Source organism: Pseudorasbora parva, chromosome 5 (genome assembly GCF_024679245.1).
Source record: "Pseudorasbora parva isolate DD20220531a chromosome 5, ASM2467924v1, whole genome shotgun sequence".
Taxonomy (NCBI): Eukaryota; Metazoa; Chordata; class Actinopteri; order Cypriniformes; family Gobionidae; genus Pseudorasbora; species Pseudorasbora parva.
In genome coordinates this window covers 48,072,430-48,094,092 of record NC_090176.1, presented here as the reverse complement: position 1 = coordinate 48,094,092, position 21,663 = coordinate 48,072,430, and the positions used below count along the sequence as shown (strand labels likewise).

The 21,663-nt window shown below is 36.3% G+C and overlaps 1 long non-coding RNA gene across 1 annotated transcript in view; it reads left to right on the top strand.

Annotated features, from left to right (window-relative positions):
* LOC137075691 (uncharacterized) overlaps positions 1-21,663 on the top strand; it is a 35,960-nt gene that overhangs the window by 173 nt on the left and 14,124 nt on the right. The window contains exon 2 of the long non-coding RNA XR_010905083.1: positions 69-192. This is a non-coding gene — a long non-coding RNA (uncharacterized lncRNA). The remainder of the gene's footprint in view (positions 1-68; positions 193-21,663) is intronic.

Here is a 21,663-nt window from a genome sequence, read left to right as displayed (position 1 = left end):
GGCCTGGTGGTTTTTGGATATTTCCTGCATAAATACAACATAGTAACGCTGTGTTTTCTTAACTACAGTTGTGATTTCTAATGGCAAGCTGAATTTACTCTCTGAAGAGCTCCAGTCCACACACAGGATCCTTTTGAACTCTGATGTAAAACCACTGACAGCGTTTTTTGGGCTGGTGTGCTACTGCAAAAGGTAAGCAGCGTATAGCACTATCAACATGCCTTCCCTTGGCATTGTATTTATACGCGCTTTGCTTATAAACGACTCCAGTACAGGGGCCTGTACCATGATGGTAGTTTAACAAACTCAGGGTTAGAGGATTAGTTTCGAGTTGACAAAACCAAACCAATCTATTCAGGCTTTGTTGGTCCCATGATGCTGATCATCAGCTTTCTCTGTCAACCCAGGCTTTGATCCTGAGTTCAGGGGTTTAGCTGTGACATCAGCAGTGAACAGCCAATCACACGCTGTGGAACTGAGATTCACTTCTCGCGAGACAATCAGTGAGATTAATTTCTCTCTTCTGCAGAATATTGCATGATTTAAAAATATTAAGAATTAAAAATAAAAAAATACACAGCAAGAAAAAAAAACTGTCTATGAAAGAGGACAACTTTAAGAAAAAAAATGTATACGTCAATGCAAGTAAAAGTTATGAAGTTAGTTTAGTTGATATAGAGAAAATTGAACATTTAAGCTCAGTAAGCTTCTTTTTAATAGGCTAGTTTTATTTATTGATTTTAAAGCTTATCCATATGACTTTATGCAGGTGATGTTATTTATATGACTTATGTATTAATTTTAACAAAGTGCCTATTAATGATTGATTAACTAAAATGATAAATGTGTAATTGATTAAAGGTATAATAATTACATAAATTATATCTAAATAAGTCAAAATTAATATTATTATAAATAAGCATTGTTAAAAGCCAGACACTTTAGTCTTTAAAAATATTTGCTTTGTAGTGACCTTTAATTTGGAGCAGAAACAGGGGGAGTGGCTTTATTGAATCAGAGGTGTGTCACTTTACTCACAGCTGATTGGTCCAATTTCAGTTTGAGATCTCTTATCCAGAACATAACCTGCCCCAGAGCAGGTTAGCTGTGGAGCGTAAGTTACTATGGCGATGAACACAGCTAAAAGCCAAACCACTTTAATGGTACCTAAAACCCAGGATTGGCACAAACTAATCTTAAACTTATCTGGATAGCCAGCTAAACCGGCTTCATGGTACAGGCCCCAGGAATCGACTCTTGGTGTCGACTCTGTTGCTGTGTCCGAAATCGCTCTATTTTACTGAAGCTCTCATCTAAAGTGCATGTAAGGTTGAGTGCATTATAAGCAAGGAGTGAGTGAAAAGAAGCGAGCCGCAAGGTAATACGTACACCGCGTCAGAGCTGTCGCAGAAACTTTGTCACACATTTATTTGAGTGCTTACTTTACAAATAAAAAACAATCACAGCGACTTTAGTTTGTTATAGGCTTTCTCCATGCTAGCTTTAGTTTAATTGATGGTAGGCTATATATTATTGCAATAAATATAGATTTGGTTTCCCATGGTAAGCATGTGTTTAAACTAACCATAAATCATAAAAATATCAAGAAGAAACGCATCAATAGTGGGCATTATTTTATAGTAGGCCTATCTTTAACTCACCTTTTAAGACAATGATCATCACTCGACAACATCTTTTTTCGTGACTTTTCCTTGGTTATACAGAAATGTTGATAGCCGCGAAGGTCTTTGCTAAATTGGACTAATTTGGATGGCCACGCTAAAAGTGTGCGTTTTTAATAAGAGGATTTTAGGATTTTGTGTTGGGAGGAAATAATTTAAGTGTGTAACAACAGCAATTTTGTCTGATCTCTAACCCTGTATTGATGGAAAGTAAATGGAGTCGAGGAGTCGATTCTATAGACTCCCACAGTGGGAGTCGGGAATCGGAGTCGCCTCCAAATAACCTGGAATCGAACACCCCTATATTTATCAGAAGCAGAGTTATTACCGTTAACAGGGTTATCATCACTAAAATCATATCACATTCATAAAAAATAAATAAATAATAGCAAATAAATAATAATAATAAAAATACTTTCAGCAAAATACATTGTTGTTTAAGTTGAATTACTAAAATAACTCAAACTAAATAAACTAAAACTTAAAGCTGCTGTCCTTAACTTTATTTGTGTTCAAGATTTACAAAAATGATATAATAAGAATACATTTTCCAAACCGTGCTTACCCTGAATCATTATGGTACACTTATAAGTGTTTATGTTGAGATTTTCACACCGGTCTGGAGGGAACCGCTGCAGAGAGAAGTAGCTCCGACATGTTCTTCCGCATGACGTGTGCAGTTCTGTTTATTAACCGCCAGAGCTCAAAAAGTTATGGACTGCACGTCACTGGAGCTTTAATAAAACACAATGGAAATATATATAACAAAAACAAATACAAATTCACAATACAATTACTAATTTTTAGTAATTCAAAATTACAAATGATGGTAAAATAGCACTTAGCAGAAGTTAAAAGCTAAAGTTATGCAATAAATTAGGTTAGGATTTTTAACTTTATTTAAAAAATACAGGTTTGAAAGTTTGAGTTTTAATTGGTAGCAAGAGTGTGATTATAAACACAATAGAGTGGTGCAGGTATGTCACTTTGTAGGCCAACCAGCAGTTTGCATCGCATTGGTTCCCCAGAACGTTTGAGTTAGAATAATTGATATAAGAGCACAATAAGGCCCCATTCACACTGCAAGTCTTAATGCTCAATTCAGATTTTTTGTTTGGCTGTTCACATTACCTTTTAAAATGTGGCCTATATCTGATTCCAGTGTGAACTGTTTGAGGTTTCAAACTAACCTGCATGTACAAAAGAACAATATCAATGACATCGGACGCAGCACGCTGTTGCACTAAAGTTCGGAAGGTTATAGAGGAAGTAAGCAAAAATGTTTATGTAATGGAAGCCATAACATTAATGAGCAGGTGCTGAAGAGGAGAAGAATGAAAAGAAAGAGCAAAATTTGTTGTTTTGGCCTTTTGTCACATTCCTTTGGCACTGAATCCACGTTTTTCTGTGTCCATGTTCTTCCATTTCGTGTGCTATTTTTTCAAAAACAGAGCGGTTATGGTAGGATACTTCTAGCGTAGCTTTAATTAAAGTATCTCCCCATATACTAATTAGGTCCAACACCTCAATCTCCCTCCACTGACTTGGTCCATCGCTGTTCTCCATATCTAGTCAAGTTTTTAATGTTACTGTCTGTGTCTGTTGTGTCTAGGGCTAACTCGCCGGCACATAATTGTGACAAATGTCGACATAGATTGACATAAAAGTCACATCAAATCCGCCTTGGTTGTTCACACTGTAGCCGCTTTGGAAAAAATCAGATCTGGGTCAGATTTAGGACCACATATGTATGTGGTCTAAATCTGATTTGAAAAAATCAGATCTGGGCTAGATTTGAGTGTTCACACTACCTCTGAAGAGGTCTGACCTGGTCACTTGACCCCAAAAAAATCAGATTTGGGCCACTTTTGCCTGCAGTGTGAACGGGGCCTAATAAGCATACCGAGGCTGTAAAAGCAGACTGAGCTTACCTTTTTGCCGTGATGATGTTTAATCTCCTCGACAGCTTCTGTAGTCCCCTTTAGCCACTTGTTAGCAACCGCCTATTTTAAGACACGTAACTGCTTCAAAAATCCCGAGTGGGGTAATACTGATCTATTTTATATGTAAGGGATGATGTATCCAGCTGGTTGTTATCGCAGAATAAACCCAGACAGAGTGATGTCTTCTGTCGGCTGGATGCACATTATCCCGCTTATTACACGGCTACTTGTCTCAAGTAAATTAGATGCAAAATATTTTCTTGAGTTTAAATATTTTATTGACTCTTCCACAAAGCTTCCGCAAAGAAAAACAGTTCCAAACTGCTTTAAGACTTTATCTATTGCTGAATATTTGTTTTTACAATACGCTCTATGTTGAAAATTAATGCTGAAAGGGTTAGTTCATGATATGACATTCCTGTTTCAGACGAGTACAATCAGAGGTATATTTCTTTATACTAGTCCTGGATAACGTTAATCCAAGCAGTAACTTAAAGGTCCCATGGCATGGATTTTTGTATTATTTTATAATGTTTCCTGAGGTGTACTTGTATTGTTAGTATGATTTTTACATCATAAAATGTCATAATTTAGAAATAAAAGGTATTTTTCTTTCCTGATATTAGCATTCTGGCTTGAATGCTCTGCTTCAAGAGGCGTATTTGGACTACAGTGAAAACACACACTTTTGTGATTGGCTGACATCTTCGGATTTGTAATGAGTTTACCATATGTGGCGGAGGGGGCGTGGTTTAGAAAGGTCTGAAACACTGCCAGCCAGAGGGAGAGGCGGACTGAGCTCTCATGGACCAGAGAGACGATAAAGATTATCACATAATTATTAATCTTTATTTATCGAAAGGCGAATGAAGTCCGGTTTCACATTAGTGTCATGCGGATCTGGTCCAGAGACACGATATAGCACAGATCGAGTCAGCACAGACCAGAAAACATATCGGACCCGTTTGAATTATGTACAGAATGATTTTTAACAATTTTAGGTATTAGGAGGAAACTGCAGTTTTACTGAGCTCAATGATTCTGGATGAGCTGTGATATAAACTAAACGCTATTGGCTGTTTTAAAATAGGGGAGGAGCTGTTCGTTACGCCCTGTCCTGTATTCCTGTTTCAGTAGAAATTACCTCAACACAGTGAATAATGCTGAGCGTTTCAGGACACTTCAGGTGGACTTTAAATATCACCGAAAACCTCTGTAAAAACAACGTGATCTCATGAAAATACGTGAGTATTTTTACGTTAAGTGTGATTCTACTACACGTACATTTACTAACGTTTTCACACACAATAAAACGTACAATACTGACTTATTAACAGCACTAAAATGTACAATATTGACGTATTGACAGCACTAAAATGTAAATTATCGACGTATCTGTTAACGTGTAAGCAGCCAGCCACCGGCTCCCATAAATCGTGGCATTAATATTGTTTATTTTATATCCAATAGTCACATCAATACATGTTTTCAGTCACATTTATTAAATGCATTTTACTAAGTTAATCAACCTAATATAAAATAACAGAAATGTAAAATAACATTTTGCTCTCGTGACATCACTACAAACTCATTTCGGGTGACTAGATAATGTTAAAAGAAGACTGAATTTTAAAACCGTCAGATGAATAACATTCTTGCCAACCATTTTGTAGTATTTAGCTTGTCGTTTGCTGTGAGACATAAAAATGCATTTTCTCCTATTTAGCAACTGGCGATCACAATATACACCAAAACACAACATCAATTCACAAAACGCAACACTTTATTCGTTTGCTGTAATCCAAATCGTTAGAATCCATATGTTTGCGAGAAACAAATCTAAAATTGAGCCCGGTGATCTTCATCTCCATAAGTCTTCATCTCCTCTCAGTAGCGCGACGGCAAACATCAAATCTCGCGCTCGTAAATTCAAATTTAAAAAACGCGCCCTCATGAAGCGTTACGACATGATTTACGGCAGTGGCATCGAACGCTCATTGGCTCTCGCCTGCTTCGTCACAGATTTTGACATGTCGCGTTTCAGTCGATTTGTATTTGAAATGGGAAACGCGCAACTTCACGGAGAGAAGCCGGATTAATATTTTCATTGATTAATAGCTAACATTCTGCTCTGTACCTCATACAAAACTATTAACGTTATATACCACCAGAGAGGACTGCGACTGCAACACATCTTCATTTGAACTACTTTTGGTACCGCTTTTGACATTTTTGCAATAAATAAATTATTGTGAGTACACTGGTCTGTCTGTTATGCTTTGATTTATAACAGTACGTTGTTTTAATAAATGCTAATGGGTAGGTTTAGGGGTAAGTGTAGGATTAGCCGTTCAAAATATTTTTTTTAATGCTATATTGTTACCAAAATCGTCATTTTCCAACGTTTTACCTTTTATTTTCTTTATATTCTGTATTAAATTGGTAGGTTTAGGTTTTGGGTAGTGTTAAGGGATCGTAGATTAATCAATAAAATGGTCAAAGGGAAATTATATAGATATTATGAAATAACAAAACACAAAAAATGTTTTTACCAGAATAAAGTTTTGTATTCTTAAAAAAAAAAGATTTCAGTATGGATACGTAAATATTTCACGTTTTTTAGCTGTAAAAATGTAATAATACTACGTTTAAATGTTGCAAATACGTCTATATTTTACATTTTAGCACTTCTCCAAACATACTAAGACGTACGTTTAGTCTCTTTGAAAGTAACATATTAATACCTACGTATTAAGGATGAGACCAGGCTGGTAAAAACTAAATTAAACCCTTTTATTTAGTTATTTTTAAACTGTACTGATGTATTTTATGTTCTAGAAAAAAACTATAAATATCTTGAGCTTGTGTTCATGATCACAAACCTTATTTTAGGCATAAAAAAAAAAAAAAAATCCATTGAATTCAGGACGATGGAACCAGAAATTGTATAATTTTTTTAGAATCGTATACATTATCTTTAGTACCACAAATTCTACTAAAATGATTTGTAACATCCGGCCATATGTGAGGTATTTGAGTTAGGACTCAAGCTCCCTTATTAGTTGCCTTTGTAGGCCCTAAACAGCAAGGCAGCTCACAGAGCAGCGACTGTACTGGCAGTCCAAATGCAATATTTATTTTAATATTTCTCTCCATAAATTGTCATTTCAAGTGTATGTGTGCTTCTATATTAACCCATGTTTGGTATGAGTCAATCACTCATCTGAGGCAGCGATATCTGATTTTCATGTGTGATAAACAAAGCAGCGTGAGAAAAGCAGAGGCGCTTCCCATATCAAACGCACGCCTGTTTGCTCTGCAGTCATTGTGAGAAACACTCACCGGGGGAGATAGAGACTGACATTTACCTGTGATTCTTCCAGTCGGGCCTGAAATGACAGAGCGCGTAATATGCTCAGGCCCTCAAAAAATGCCACTTCAGATCTGGAATCAATTTGCATTTCCCCCGAGCCCGGATAACACAGCCCTGTCAGAGGAGGATTTAGATCCGCCATCAATAATGATGTTACGGGAGAGGTTTGCGGAGGGGAGAGGGATCAAATTGAAAGACTGATGCTATATGTTTCAAATGATTGCCCTGTGAGCCGCGTGTTTATGTGTGTGTGCTTATTGGACGTGCTAGCGTAGCACACCCTATTAGCTCCTCTTGTTCTTTGCTCCAGGTTAAGACTAGCAGGAAAAGATGCATTAGAACTAAGAGATGAACATGTCAGCCATTGCTTTTGAAAGCTGTTATAAAGCGCAACAGTAGACGGAGTCACAGTAACACTTTTACAGAGGTTTTCCCAGCTAACAAAAAAAGAACATTTTACAAACGTTCCCATTAAGTAAAAAAAATAAAAAATAAAAAATAATTTCTGATTGTTTTCTGAACTTTTCTTATTTGTTATATGTACGTTAAGGGAACATTCCTTTTTATCATTTATTATTAATTTTGGAAAAAAAAATGGTAACACTTTATAATAAATATAGTATAATAAAGTACTTACAAATCATTTGCTAACTATTAGTTAATGAATAGTTAATAAACTGTAGTTATACATGAATAGACTATATACAAACAGTGAGTTTGTCATTTATTGTCACTGTAATTACATATGTGTTAATTAAACAATAACACTTAGTTAGAGTTAGATAATGCTTTAACTTATTGACAGTAAATAGATCTCACTTTAGATTAGGTCACGGGAAATGGGAAAATTAATTTAAGTGCTTTAAACCAACCTTTATTAGACATTTATTGCATTCATATTCAGTGTTTCTTAAAGGGGGGGTGAAACACTCAGTTTCAGTCAATCTCATGTCAGTCTTGAGTACCTATAGAGTAGTATTGCATCCTTCATATCTCCGAAAAGTCTTTAGTTTTATCATATTTATAAAAGAAATATAGGCTGTACCGAGTCTTTCCGGAAAAAAACGAGCGCCTGGAGGCGTATCGTGTGGGCGGAGCTAAAGAATGATGAGCGCGCAAAGCGGTGACGTCCTCAAGCGTGGAGAAACCCATCTATCTCAGCTAATACAGATAATGATCCACAATCAATCTGAGGCTGAAATAAATTGAACAGGAGAAACGGCAACATCAGGATGTCCGTCTCTGTGGTATGTACTGTATTTAGGGGCCTTTGTGTGCAGTTTATGAGGACATGATTCGGTTTATGGACTATTGTATGTGACTAGACCTTAGAGGTAGCAAGCAAAACGGGTTTGCACGTCAGAGTCAGACTAGTGTTATACAGAACAACAATGGAGTAACCGTTAGCGCATTTGAATGACGAAGCACGCGATCGTATCGTTTACTGATGTTTACTCATGCGACGGTAGCCAACAGCAGAGACATTTGAAGTTGATTTACTCACCGGCATCTTCCAAAGCAGGACCGCTCTGTCAAAAACACACTTCTTTGGTATGATTTGGTGAAGTCCTGTGACAGCAGTGACCGTGGAAATCCACTTTGCGACGCGACTAAAGCGATGCCTTGAAGCTTCCCGTCATTTCTGCGTTCAAATCGGTTCAAATGCAGCGCTGCCTTCCCGGAATGCTGTGCTGAAGCGTTGAAGTCGCTCGACGTCACCCATAGGAATAAAGTGGAGCGCGGCGCCACATAAGTGTTCACGGACGACTGGATCTGCACCTGAGAGACTGTTTACAGCGTGCGTTTCCTCTCTCTCCCTCTAGTCACGCGCGCGCGCACCCTTCCGGGAGAAGAGCCCATACAGCCCATACAAGGACCTTCCGCTCTATTTAACGTCAAGTAGACCCATACTCGAAAAAAACTCACCGAAACTTGTGAGAAACCGGAAGGAGTATTTTTAACACAGAAATACTCTATCAAACGTCCAACATTAGTTTTTGAAACTTTGTCTATGTTTAGGATGGGAATCCAAGTCTTTAAAGGTGTAAAAAGCTCAGTATGCATGAAACAGCATTTCACCCCCCCTTTAAAATGTTTACAAATACATCACACACACACACACACACACACACACACACACACACACACGATTTCCATGGTTTATGGGGACTTTCCATAGAAATAATGATTGTAATACTGTACAATCAGTATATTCTATCCCCGAATCCATACTGATGTATTTTAACAAAGTGATCTTATGAGTATTTGTATAGTGATTCTATAAATGGAGATACATTTTACATTTCAAAAAGTTATGGAACAAAACTGTCCACTAACAGAAATTATCTCCAGTGTTCTTATTGAAAACATATTCAATTTGATTAATTCAGTGCTTACCAAACACAAGGTACTTCCTTTTGTTTTTACTTTTAATGAAAAAGTAACTTCTTTAAAGTATTGTTTGTCAACTCTGTTACAGACACATTAGACAGTGTAGAAATAACATTGGTAACAGAGATTGATGGGAAGAGAATTGTCAATTTTAAACATTTTAGCCAAAACTCCACATACGTAACAATTGACGCTAGATTTATAGACACACATTTTTATAATGTAAGTTATTTTTAAGCAATTTTATATTGTAGAATTAGAAAAATGACTATTTATGTTTTTTATAAATTAAATAAATGAAACAAAAGAAAAGTTAACTACAATTTGATTACACAATGCTCAATAGAAAAAAATACTTATTACATTATTTCAGCTATATTAAAAACCTTTTACAGAAAAGATTATATTTTTATGGCCTGTAAAATTTTCTGATAAATGACTATGAGTAACAATTTTTTGTAACTAATTAAATAAAACCATTTGAAAAAAGCAGGGGGGGGGGGGGAATTACTCAAATGTACTTTCAATTATAGTTTCACCCATGTGTAATTCATATTCTCAGCATTTATTTTTTATTTTAAGTGGTTATGTTCAGCTTTGGAGATAGGCCTAATGTATTTGTAAACATTTAAATGAACTCTACATAATAATGCAATTAATGTCTAATAAATATTGGTTTAAATCACTTAATGTTTTTTTCCCATTTAATAATTTGGTTCAATGTTAAAAAAGTATTTAAAAAGACAGCATAAACTACTCGTGCCATGAAGCATAATCAAATTATAAAACCATTGACTTTTAGTTAAATATTGACTTTTAAATAAGGTGGATAAAATATGTATTTATTATTATTGCAAATTATTCAAACAAAGTAATTTGAGAGTGTAGGGAGACTTCAATTCACATATGGTCAGGATTTCTCTTCAATTTGAGAACTTTATAAAAACTTGTTTTACAATGTTATCGTTTCTTCTACAGAAGCAAATATCATCATTTAACATTCCTGCGCTACAACACCAAGGCCGTGTATAATGCGCACCATGAATGCAATGCAAGTCCCTTTGGATAAAAGTGCCTGCTGGATAAAATGTGTAAATGTAGCTTCAAAACATGCCCACGGTAGATCTGCTTTGAAAGGTTTATACGTTATCTTAAAAAAAATCAGTTCCACTATGGGGAAAATGAGGGGGATTTTGACTTCTGGAACATCACTGTTGTGCTTTATAGAAAAAGACGTGAATAAATGAATAATTAAGCTGTGGGAAAACAATAACCAGAGATTATTTTGCTCCAATTTCTATATTTGAAATGACCTGCAATCAATAGAAGTGCTAAGTATTACAGTCAATTAGGGATTTCCAAATAGTAATTAAGATATTAATAAGAATCAGAGTTTGAGCTGGAATGCTGTAACAACTTAATTTATTGTTGTAATTAAAATGTTACTTGGATATTCGAAGCTTCAAAAAAAGAAGAAAAAAAAAGATGGATAATTGCCACTGATTTAGAACAGAAAATTGTGTCACTCTGCAGATCAAGAAAAAGAGGCTTTATTAAGTCATAACTTTTAAATAATGGGCCAGTCTTGGGTTTCTTGACATTAATGAGGATATTTATTGCGCGGTGGCAGAGGAACAGGTATCAGCTGTTATCAGCACATCATTAGGTTCTTCCTGAGCTGCCGTTCCCAGCACGCTAAAGGGGAACTACATGACACTTTGGCCACTGTGTGAAAATGTGCAGCCAATGAGGGATGATGGTATGATTATCTGGCATGTTCCATCCAATGCGATGGGGGTCGTTCTTGTGTATGTGAAATGACACGGAGAGGAAGCTGACCTCAAGCCATTGGTGTTTGGATGGATCATTGCCGGCCTCTTATCAGTGTGAGATTTGGATGATCCATATTTTCGAGGTAAATGAGGGTGAATCAGTTGTTTGGGTTTGGCTGATTCGTTTGGTCAGTTAGTCCCTGCTTCAAAAAAGTTTAGTTTTTTTTCTTCATTTGCAACGTTTACATGTATGCTTATAATGTGATCTCGATGTGACTACTGTGATTTATGTGTATTGTAACTATAACTAGTGTTGTAGTCAAGACCACCTAATCCGAGAGTAAGACCAATGTGTGTTGAGACCAAGACGAAACTAAGACCAAGGCAGGGTGAGACAGAGTCGAGATCAAGCTTACAGCTTAGACAACATATACTTACATGTTTATCACTTTTAGCAATGTTTTATGTAACTTCAAAGAGTTTCCTGTAAAATTACACCACATTTTTTAACTTAGAAAAAAATGTTCCTGGAGTTTAAGCGGCTAGCTTTAATTCAGTAAATGCTAACTTTTAACTGATAACACAATGCTTTAGTAGCATTAGCATTGCCTAACAAGTTTGGCGGTTCTTAAACTAAGCTCATGCTCTCGTCACCATGATGGCAACATAACAGAAAATCTTCTAAATAGCAACATTAAACACCACTAAATCTCCCACTTAACATTAATCTTGCACAAAACTAATCAAAATCATATAGACACAATAAAAAACCTTTTTTAACACAAAAATACCCAACATTTTTAAACACTACTAAAGTGGCAACAAGTGCAGATTTCAGTTGTTTTCAATTTTCAAGGGTGCAAACTTGTCACCTTTTGGCAAAATTCGCAGTTTTCCATAAATAATAAACAATTTTTGTGATTCAAAAATGGACAGTTATATTTGCTGCTTTATTGGCATTGAACAGTTAACTATACTTACGTATGTCAAATTGTATTTACAAGTATCCTTTTAAACAGTCATTTTTTCTTAAATGGAAGTAAACTGATGAAGAAAAGGCAAATTTATGTTATGTAAAAATTTCATAAAATCCTTATTTAAAGCAAAAATAACTATATCATGATAAGTAGCCAATAGCCAACTCATGTTTTTGTCACCCTTCTTACCCCTAATGAATTTGCACCCATGAAGTTTAAAATGAAAGATATAAAATTCAAAAACTATAGTATAAATCTATAATTGACTAGAAAATAACCTGTTTGGGAACAACACGCAGCTCACGTCCATGTAGCAAGTGTTGTTCCTGCAGACACAGGAAGCAGAAAGCATCCGACATGACTATTTTAAACTCGTCCCCCGAATGCAACCAGCAGGTATTTTCGCCGATCGGCAAGGCTAAGCGAGGTTGACGTCAAACACATCTATACAAAACGCTAGCGCTGTAAACTCGGCTCTCTCAAAATTCAGCAGGTTGACCTTTCGACCCTTACACAGACACCTCTTCTCCTCCATGATGGAGGAGTGAAGGTTGTGCGTTTTTAACTCTATGCAGCGAAGTCAAGTGCTAATTGGAGGTGGGCAGTTTGTCGGTTTGACTGGAGGCCACAGCCACCTGCTCTCTCTCTCTCCCTCTCTCTCTCTGCAAACACACACACACACACACACACACACACACACACACACACACACACACACACACACACACACACACACACACACACACACACACACACACATATGCAGCTCTCACGTTCTGCATGCACTCATGCCTTTGCTCACACAGTCAGTCCTGCCTGCAGCTAGACAGCATCCTCTGTGGTCTTGCATCCCTGTTTGGGCCGAGCAGCTATTCTATATCGATTTTTTGGAGGCTCTTTAAATACATTTATAAATGCACAAGTGTGTAAGCGTAGTCGGCTGCTCTTTGCAGTCTGCAGACACTTTTTCTTTCTTTCTTTATATTATATTATACTGTATTGTAAGTGTGTGTGTGTATTGGGGAGTAACGGTACACAAAACTAACTGACTGACTTAGTCATGGTTCGGTACAGCAGTTTTACAAAATTGCTTTTTATTTATTTTTTATTCAACAGTGGTTTACTGAAAAATTATCTGTCCTTAAACTAATTCAATTATAATGAAACGTTTCCTAAAGATAATGCTGTAAATATAGAGAGCATTATGATATTAAAGGTTAAACACAGCCTAAACTATTAGCCTAAATACAGTTGATATTTATATTTAGATATAATAATCAACACTCATAAGCTTCACATTAGACATTTTTTGCATTAACTTCTAAATCGAATCATGTATTTTCTCCAATTCGTTGTTGAAATATAATAATTTATACACAGTGGCTGTCATTTTCGTGACCGATTCATTGATGATTTCTCTAGTGAACTAACAGCTGTGGACACTGAATGACTTGCTACGGGACATTGTTCACAAGCTATTTTATTGTCTTTCTGCGGTTGATACACAGATTGAACGATTACACAACATGATACATTGCAGTAAGTTGTAATGTATCCTCAACACACCTTAAGATATTAATTCATGTTTATTCTTTAGGAAGAGATGATCGCGTTCACTCGCGCCGCCGCTTAAACTGACGGGCTTACAGTGATCAGTCACGTCACATTAAAGAGCGTCAACTGCATTTATCGTTTGAATTTCGTGGTAAAATGGACTGAATACTTAATATGTTGTGTGTTCCACACAAACAAGCCAACTGTTAAAGATTGCATTCGGACGCATTACATACCACTAGTATGTTTATGTGTGTATGTATGTATGTATGTATGCATGTATGTGTGTATGTATGTGTATATATTGAATTTGTAATGGTGATTACAATTACGGATGCCACAATTAACTAATCGTTCTAAAGGGCAATTACCAACAAAAGATAATCCACTTATAATCTTCAGTCTGCTTAAGGGTTCTTAAAGGGTTACTTCAGCGATTATGGCTTTCTATCAGTAGAAACACTGGAGTATATTCTAATGATCGTGTTTCAACTTCTCAAATTAATTCCTATTAAAAGTCAAGCTTTCAAAGGCATGAATTGAAAACGCTCCCTGAACACGCGCTGTGAATGACTGCCGCGAGTGCGAAGTAGTTCAGCGCTCATCACGAGAGCTCATTCAGCTCATTCATGACGGTGACTGTAATCTGACTCCTGCAGGGTTTGTGCTGTGACACTCCCTCAGCGGCTAAATCACAATATATTGAACAGACGCGTTCAGTTTTTAATTTTAGTGTCTGTTCTCTAACTGAACTGATTTTATGAAAATGAACGCGGTGGGAAAGTGATCCAGTGATTCAGTAGCGGTGGCTTTGGGAGTGGCCTCACAGGGCAGCGGAGCATTCTGGGAATTGTTGTCTTTCATCCCCATGAGACAAATACATTTTCTGTCTTTTCTCAGTCTATAAAGCACCAAATTCAAAAATAATTTCACATTTCTACTACATTAATGACCCAGTTTAAATACAGATTCATCTTCCCAGTGCTGAAGTGCCCCTTTAAGGTTTTTTTTTTTCTTTTCAAATTGTCTCAATTTTAGCTTTAGTTTAACATAATACATTGTTTCGTTTTTTTATTTAAAGGAAACCAAACCATTGTATGTTTGTCATTTGAGGGTTAATGCTATAGAAAAGCAAATAACGTTTTTCAGGAAACGTGATTTCAGTGTGTGTATATATATATATATATATATATATATATATATATATATATATATATATATATATATATATATATAGGCTAAACTATATATAGGCTATACGTGTATAGAGCAGATAGACTATTAAATCTCTCCCCACTTAAAAACAAATGTATTTTGGTGAATATTACAAAATCTTTTTTTTTTTTTTTACAAAAGACAATTTTATTATTATTATCCCTTAAAAATGCCTACTGCATTTTTGTTTTTTTCTTAAATAAGGCCTTTTTTAAGAAAAAGCTGAGGAGCTGAGTTTTTTTTTATTATTGACAATTTTATATATATATACACATATGCATACACACATATTCTGTTAAGTTTAGGTATTGGGTAGGATTAAGGTATGTAGAATATGATCATGCAGAATAAGGCATTAATATGTGCTTAATAATAAACTACCAATATCTTAGTAATATGCATGCTAAGCAACTAGTTAATAGTGAGAATTGAACCTTAAACTAGTGTTACCATACATATGTGAGTTGTGTGTGTGAATATAGCCTGTATTTTTTTGAGAGATTGATATTCAGCAATATATACAGTAATATTCACCATATTCAAGTTACAGAATTCTATGATTTTAAATAAAAATGTTATCACAAGGTGCTAAAATAGTAAATATAAACTTTATGACATTGTTTTGAATGAGTACAATATATCTGGTAAAGAGAAAACTGTGCATGTTTGCAAACGCGTTTGAGTGCAAGAGAACTATGACGGGCACATTGTCTGATTTTATCAGGTAATTGCAGTAGTACTCAGATGTGGTAAGGCAAAGAACACATAAAAAAGCATGCTCCTCTTTTTTTTTATATCATGCACTTACACACACACGCACACACACGCACACACACACATACACACACAAACCATTAACAAATCCTTCACTTTTTTTCCCCGGAACACACGCACACACAGGCGTCAGGGATTGTGTGTATGGCTTGTTAGAAATGAGGAGATAAAACTTAGCATAGTGCTCCCAATTAGTGCAGCAGTGACCATGCGCTGTCTCAGACTAACGCGCTCTCCTGACGGCACGCGGGAGACGGAGCGCGCAGACGTGCGCGGAGGGCGAGAGAGCGATAGTGGAAGAAAAAAGGGTCGTGGGGGAGAGAGAGAGAGGGAGAGATGAAAACGGCTTAAGCATTCATTCTGAGTAGAGAGACAGGTCCTATTAACATTTAACAGCATTTGTGCAACTTGGTGCGGAGGTTATGATGCAAATGAAGGAGAATTAAAAGTGGCCAGGGGTTTGGCATTGATGGATTGCAGTCTGGCAGCTCTCACACTTTCCAGTGTCCATCAGAGGCGATTACTATGTAATTAAAGCTTATTTCTGGACTCTCCGGCGCATAATTACTTTGTGAATGTAACCATCATCTAAAAGCTAGAGAAAACGCTTGAGCGTTTAGTTGGCCAGTCATTTCCGCTGGCTTGTGTCAGATATAGCCATCAGACGGTGCAAAAGAACTGTCACTTTTAATAAGAGGCGAAAAATTAAATGAAACAGTATGCTTATTACAGAAAAATTAGGCTTTCAAGAGTCCTTTCTGTGATTTGCATAATTTATTCTTTTCCCCCTCCCCCTCCTCCTCGCCCGGAGCTTTAGGCAATTTCCCTCACATTTAAATCGATTGCACATTTAAGGCTACTTAAAGAAAATTATCACTTTGCATATTTTAATTGTTATGAAGGAAGTGATTTGAGAGAGGTCCGCGCCTCATCCTCTTGAGCGGTGTGTGTGTGTGTGTGTGTGTGTGTGTGTGTGTGTGTGTGTGTGTGTGTGTGTGTGTGTGTGTGTGTGTGTGTGTGTGTGTGTGTGTGTGTGTGTGTGTGTGTGTGTGTGTGTGTGTGTGTGTGTGTGTGTGTGTGTGTGTGTGTGTGTGTGTGTGTGTGTGTGTGTGTGTGTGTGTGTGTGTGTGAGAGAGAGAGAGAGAGAGAGAGAGAGAGACGCGCGGCGCGCCGGGCGCTGTGGCGTCAGATAACCTCCGAGTTCACAGACTTTCCACTCCACTTTCATCAGAATGCTAATGAGGAAGCTAACGCTAGGACAAGTGGATCTTTGATATTTACAAAATAGCCCCTAATAACTGAAGTGTAATTTGTTTCACACAACTTTAGTTTTTCCTCTTGTCTTATCGCCACTTATATTTCATTTCATTTTATTGGGCCAGGAATAAAGCAGAATAAAGTTCACAGACTTCCCACTCCACTTTCATCAGAATGCTAATGAGGACAATAACGTTAGTGGATCTTTGATATTTACAAAATTTAATTTGTTGTACGCAACTTTTTCTCCCGTTCTCTCTTATTTGTGTTATTTTTTACGCGTGCATGTGCGACTGGTCAGTTGTTTTTGTGCAGAAATAAGGTGCAGACTTTCTGCTTTCATTAGAATGATAATGATGTTACTGCGTGTATAAGTTGATCTTTGATATTTATACAAATTGTGTGTGTGTGTCTGTCTGTGTTTCTACGTGTGTCTGTCTCTGTGTGTGTGTGTCTCTCCGTGTGTCTGTCTCTGTATGTGTGTTTCTACGTGTCTGTCTCTGTGTCTCTCTGTGTGTGTCTGTCTGTCTGTGTGTCTCTGTGTGTGTGTTTCTACGTGTCTTTCTCTGTGTCTCTCTCTGTGTGTGTTTCTACGTGTCTGTCACTGTGTCACTCTGTGTGTGTCTGTCTGTCTGTGTGTCTCTGTGTGTGTGTTTCTACCTGTCTTTCTGTGTGTCTCTCTGTGTGTGTCTGTCTGTGTGTGTGTCTCTGTGTGTGTGTTTCTACGTGTCTTTCTCTGTGTCTCTGTGTGTGTGTGTGTTTCTACGTGTGTCTTTCTCTGTGTCTCTCTGTGTGTGTGTTTCTACGTGTGTCTGTCTCTGTGTCTCTCTGTGTGTGTGTGTCTGTCTTGTCTGTCTGTCTGTCTGTGTGTGTGTATGTGTGTCTCTGTGTGTGTGTTTCTACGTGTGTGCACTGTAAAAAATTATTTAGAAAAAAAGTAACCTGGTTGCCTTAAAATTTTGAGTTCATTGAAATAAAAATTTTGAGTTAATACAATGAACATTTTTTGAGATTTGACAACCTTTATTAAAATATTATTAATAGATTTTGTAAGCACATTGGGTAATTGTGTGCGTTTTATTTCTGATGATGCAGTGAAACATGCCAAATAGTGCTATTTTCATGATTTATCAATTTTTATGTGGTTCAGATACAATAATATTTTGAGTTTCTATTTATTAAACAAATTTCCTTCATTGTATCAACTCAAATTTTTAATGTCAATAAACTCAAAATTTTAAGGCAACAAGGTTACTTACTTTTTTAAGTTAAACTAACAAAAAGCAACCAAATTTTTTTACAGTGTGTGTCTCTCTGTCTGTTTCTGCATATCTGTGTGTTTCTGCGTGCGCGTGCGTGTGTGTGTGTGTCTGTCTGTCTGTCTCTGTATGTGTGCACCTGTCTGTGTGTGTGTGTGTGCGTGTGCGTGTGTGTGTGCGTGTGCGTGTGCGTGTGTCTGGTCAGTTGTTTTTGTGCAGAAATAAAGATAGACTTTCCGCTTCACTTTCATCAGCTAATGAAGAAGTTAATGCAGTATAAGAAGATATTTGATATTTAAAACATACAAGGATTGTTTTTTTCTCCTGATTTTTATTTTTGTTTCGTTTCGTTTTTCTGTTTCAGCTTTACCAACCGTACATGCATCATGATAATCAGGAATCTGATATTGATGTTCACAAAACCGGCCATAATAATTGTGTAACTTTATGCAGCTTTTACTTGAATAAGGATTGGACAAGTGGATCTTTGTTGGGCTTCTATTTACAAACCACAATATCTCAAGTGTAGTTTCTTATGCTCAACTCTTCCTGTTTTCTATTAACAATTTTCTTTTAAATATTAAATGCACTCACAGATAGAGAGATCTCACACATGCATACACTGTTCTACAGGCTCACTTACACAAAAACACACAGACGATCAATATGAGGAAGGAAGAGTTTTATATCCGGCTCTGTTTGAAACTGAGAAACAAAGGAAAGTGAATCTCTCATTCATCATACTAAAAATGATGACAGCCAACCGAGGCCTGCAGTTTGATTTTACAGCCCGTCTGTGTGAAAGGAAACGTTCTTCAAATGTTCTCTATTGAGCGTCAAACCACAATAAAGAGATCAGTTTAATTGGCAGCTTATAGAAGGGAATAAAACACGGGTGCTTCATGCACTCAAAACATGCTGTATTGTATTGTATAAAGATCTTTGTGTTCTAATCAGGTTATGTTTGTATCATTTATTAAATAAATGGTAGGTTTGCGTTTTTAATCCGATTTTGTGGAAAAATATCTCAACTGTTGCAGTCTGGTTTAATGAGTCAAGAAAGAGAAAAGAAATCACAGTTGATGTTTCCATTAATTCATCACACTGCCCATGAAAGGTCAAGCATTGCATTACGCTCTGTTCTGACTGCACATTTGAGCAAATGGAGTAGGTATTCATAGAGAATTTATGCTAACATTTTACAATGAGGTCTCATTAGTTAATGGATTAAATAACGAACTAACAATAAGCTATATATTTTTACAACTTTTATTAACAGGCTATTTTGAATAAAAATGTTCATGTTATTTGACAGTGTATCATCTAATGTGTTTTAATCTTAAAAATATATTAGTAAATGTTGAGAGTAACTGTAAATACGATTAATAGATGCTGTAAAAGTATTGTTCATTACGAGTTGCGTCACTGCATTAATTGACATGAATTAACAAATTAAACTTTTATTGTAGAGTGTTACCAAATTTGCTTTACATATGGTAAAACTTTACAATAAGGTTCCATTGGTTAAATATATTAGTAAAATAACAATGTAAAATACTTTTATAGCATTTATTAATCTTAGTTATTTCCAACGTTTACTAATACATTATTAAACACTAAAGGTCTATCTTATTATTTAATGCACATTTAATGTACAAACCTTAATGCCAAATGCATCTTGAGTCGAATATGTGCACACCCAATCGCTGGGTTAAAAATGTAATTTAAAAATGCAACCCAATGGCGGGATTTGTCCGTATTTTACCCAAATTTATCTTTTTTTTAATGCTGACATTACCTAACAATGCACAGTTAAAGTTAAACAGTTTAAGATTTATTTTAGGATTTAGTTAGTTAATTCATTAACTCTTTCCTCGCCATTGACCGGATATTCAGGCAATTTGGTTTTCGCTGTTATTCGGTAGGGGGGCGCTGTTACGCATATCCTGAAACAGTACAAACTCCTGATTAAAACACAGGTGAAGAAGCAGAATCAAGCAATAGAGGCATTGCTTATGCACATGTAAAATATAACGACCATCAAACATTAAACAGTAGAAGGGCCTGACATTTAACTCTTTTGCTCACCAGCACTGTGGCTAGTGGTTTTCCATTTCACTGGCCACAGTTCTGACATTGATTATCTCAATTTGTCAGCAGGTTTGTTCAGCTGCTGTCACTTTAAGACCTGACGCACCGATCCATTATACTGTTACACATTCATTTTCTTTCTCAGCTGTTTAAATTCACTTGAAACATTACTGACTGTTTACGTGAATGCTTGCCACCAAGACTGGCTTTTTGACATTATTTTGTGTGTATTTGATTATTTAAGTCCAATAAGCCGCGAAACAAACTCAATTTAGTCCCGAGAGGTAGCTTTATGTGCAACACTTTGGGGAATTAGCGCACAAGCTGAAATCCAAGCCTTGTAATTGCAACAATATTACCGTATATACCCGAATATAAGATGACCCTGAATTAGTGTTGCACGATATTCTTGTACTAGAAAAGTATTGCGATACCCTGCTATTACAAACGGTACGATATGGACTTTTATTAGTACCGGTACTTTAAGGAGGACAGCGCCTATGAGCTGTATTTCTTAATGTGCGTGGATGTGTGACAGCAGGTGTCAGGACGTGTGTGCTGAGCTCTGCTTCCAGCGTTCACTAAAACTTGGAAGTAGAAGAGTTAAATACGCGCAACACATGACAAAGAAAGCAACAGAAATATGCGCGCATGAGAAGAAAAGGCGCGGCGCGGGACGGGCTCGCGCTGCCGGACTCTGACCTGAAGAGCGCGCATGCCTTTCAGACAACATGTGATTGCCATTCAGTTCTTTCGCGGATTGTTATTTGGGTTTGAATGGTCAAACATATGTAAAAATGCGCGGCCTGGCGAGTATTGAGGTAAACACAGTCGGATATGTCTTTAGTGAACATATACAGCTGAGGTAATTAGATCCGTGCAGGTCTTAAGCCAGACCTAATATTCTGTGATTAATGTTAAGCAAACAATGAAAAATAGAAAACCACCACATGCTTAGTTAAATAACTAAAATATATTTATATATATATATTAGATATATTTAAGAATCAGTGTATAGTTAAATTATAGAGTGAAGACTAAGCAGTTTTATATTTGATTATTTAATTTCATTCTTGACTTGCTACTGTTAAATAGACGTAATGTAGGTAAAAAAATAAATAAAGCACTGTTTTAGTCATATTGTTTGTAATTTGCATTGTTTGCTTATTTTTAAAAACAGATACAATTAAAAATCAATATTATAATTAAAAGATTACATTTAAAAAATATAAAAATTTCTCGTATCATGAAATAAGATTTTGGTCATCCCAACCTGTTGATAAGTGAAAGATTAGTGAATGATAACATTATTGATAATGTGATCTCTGTAAGGATGTTCATACTTGCATGTAGTTATTATAGCAATAAGAGGAGA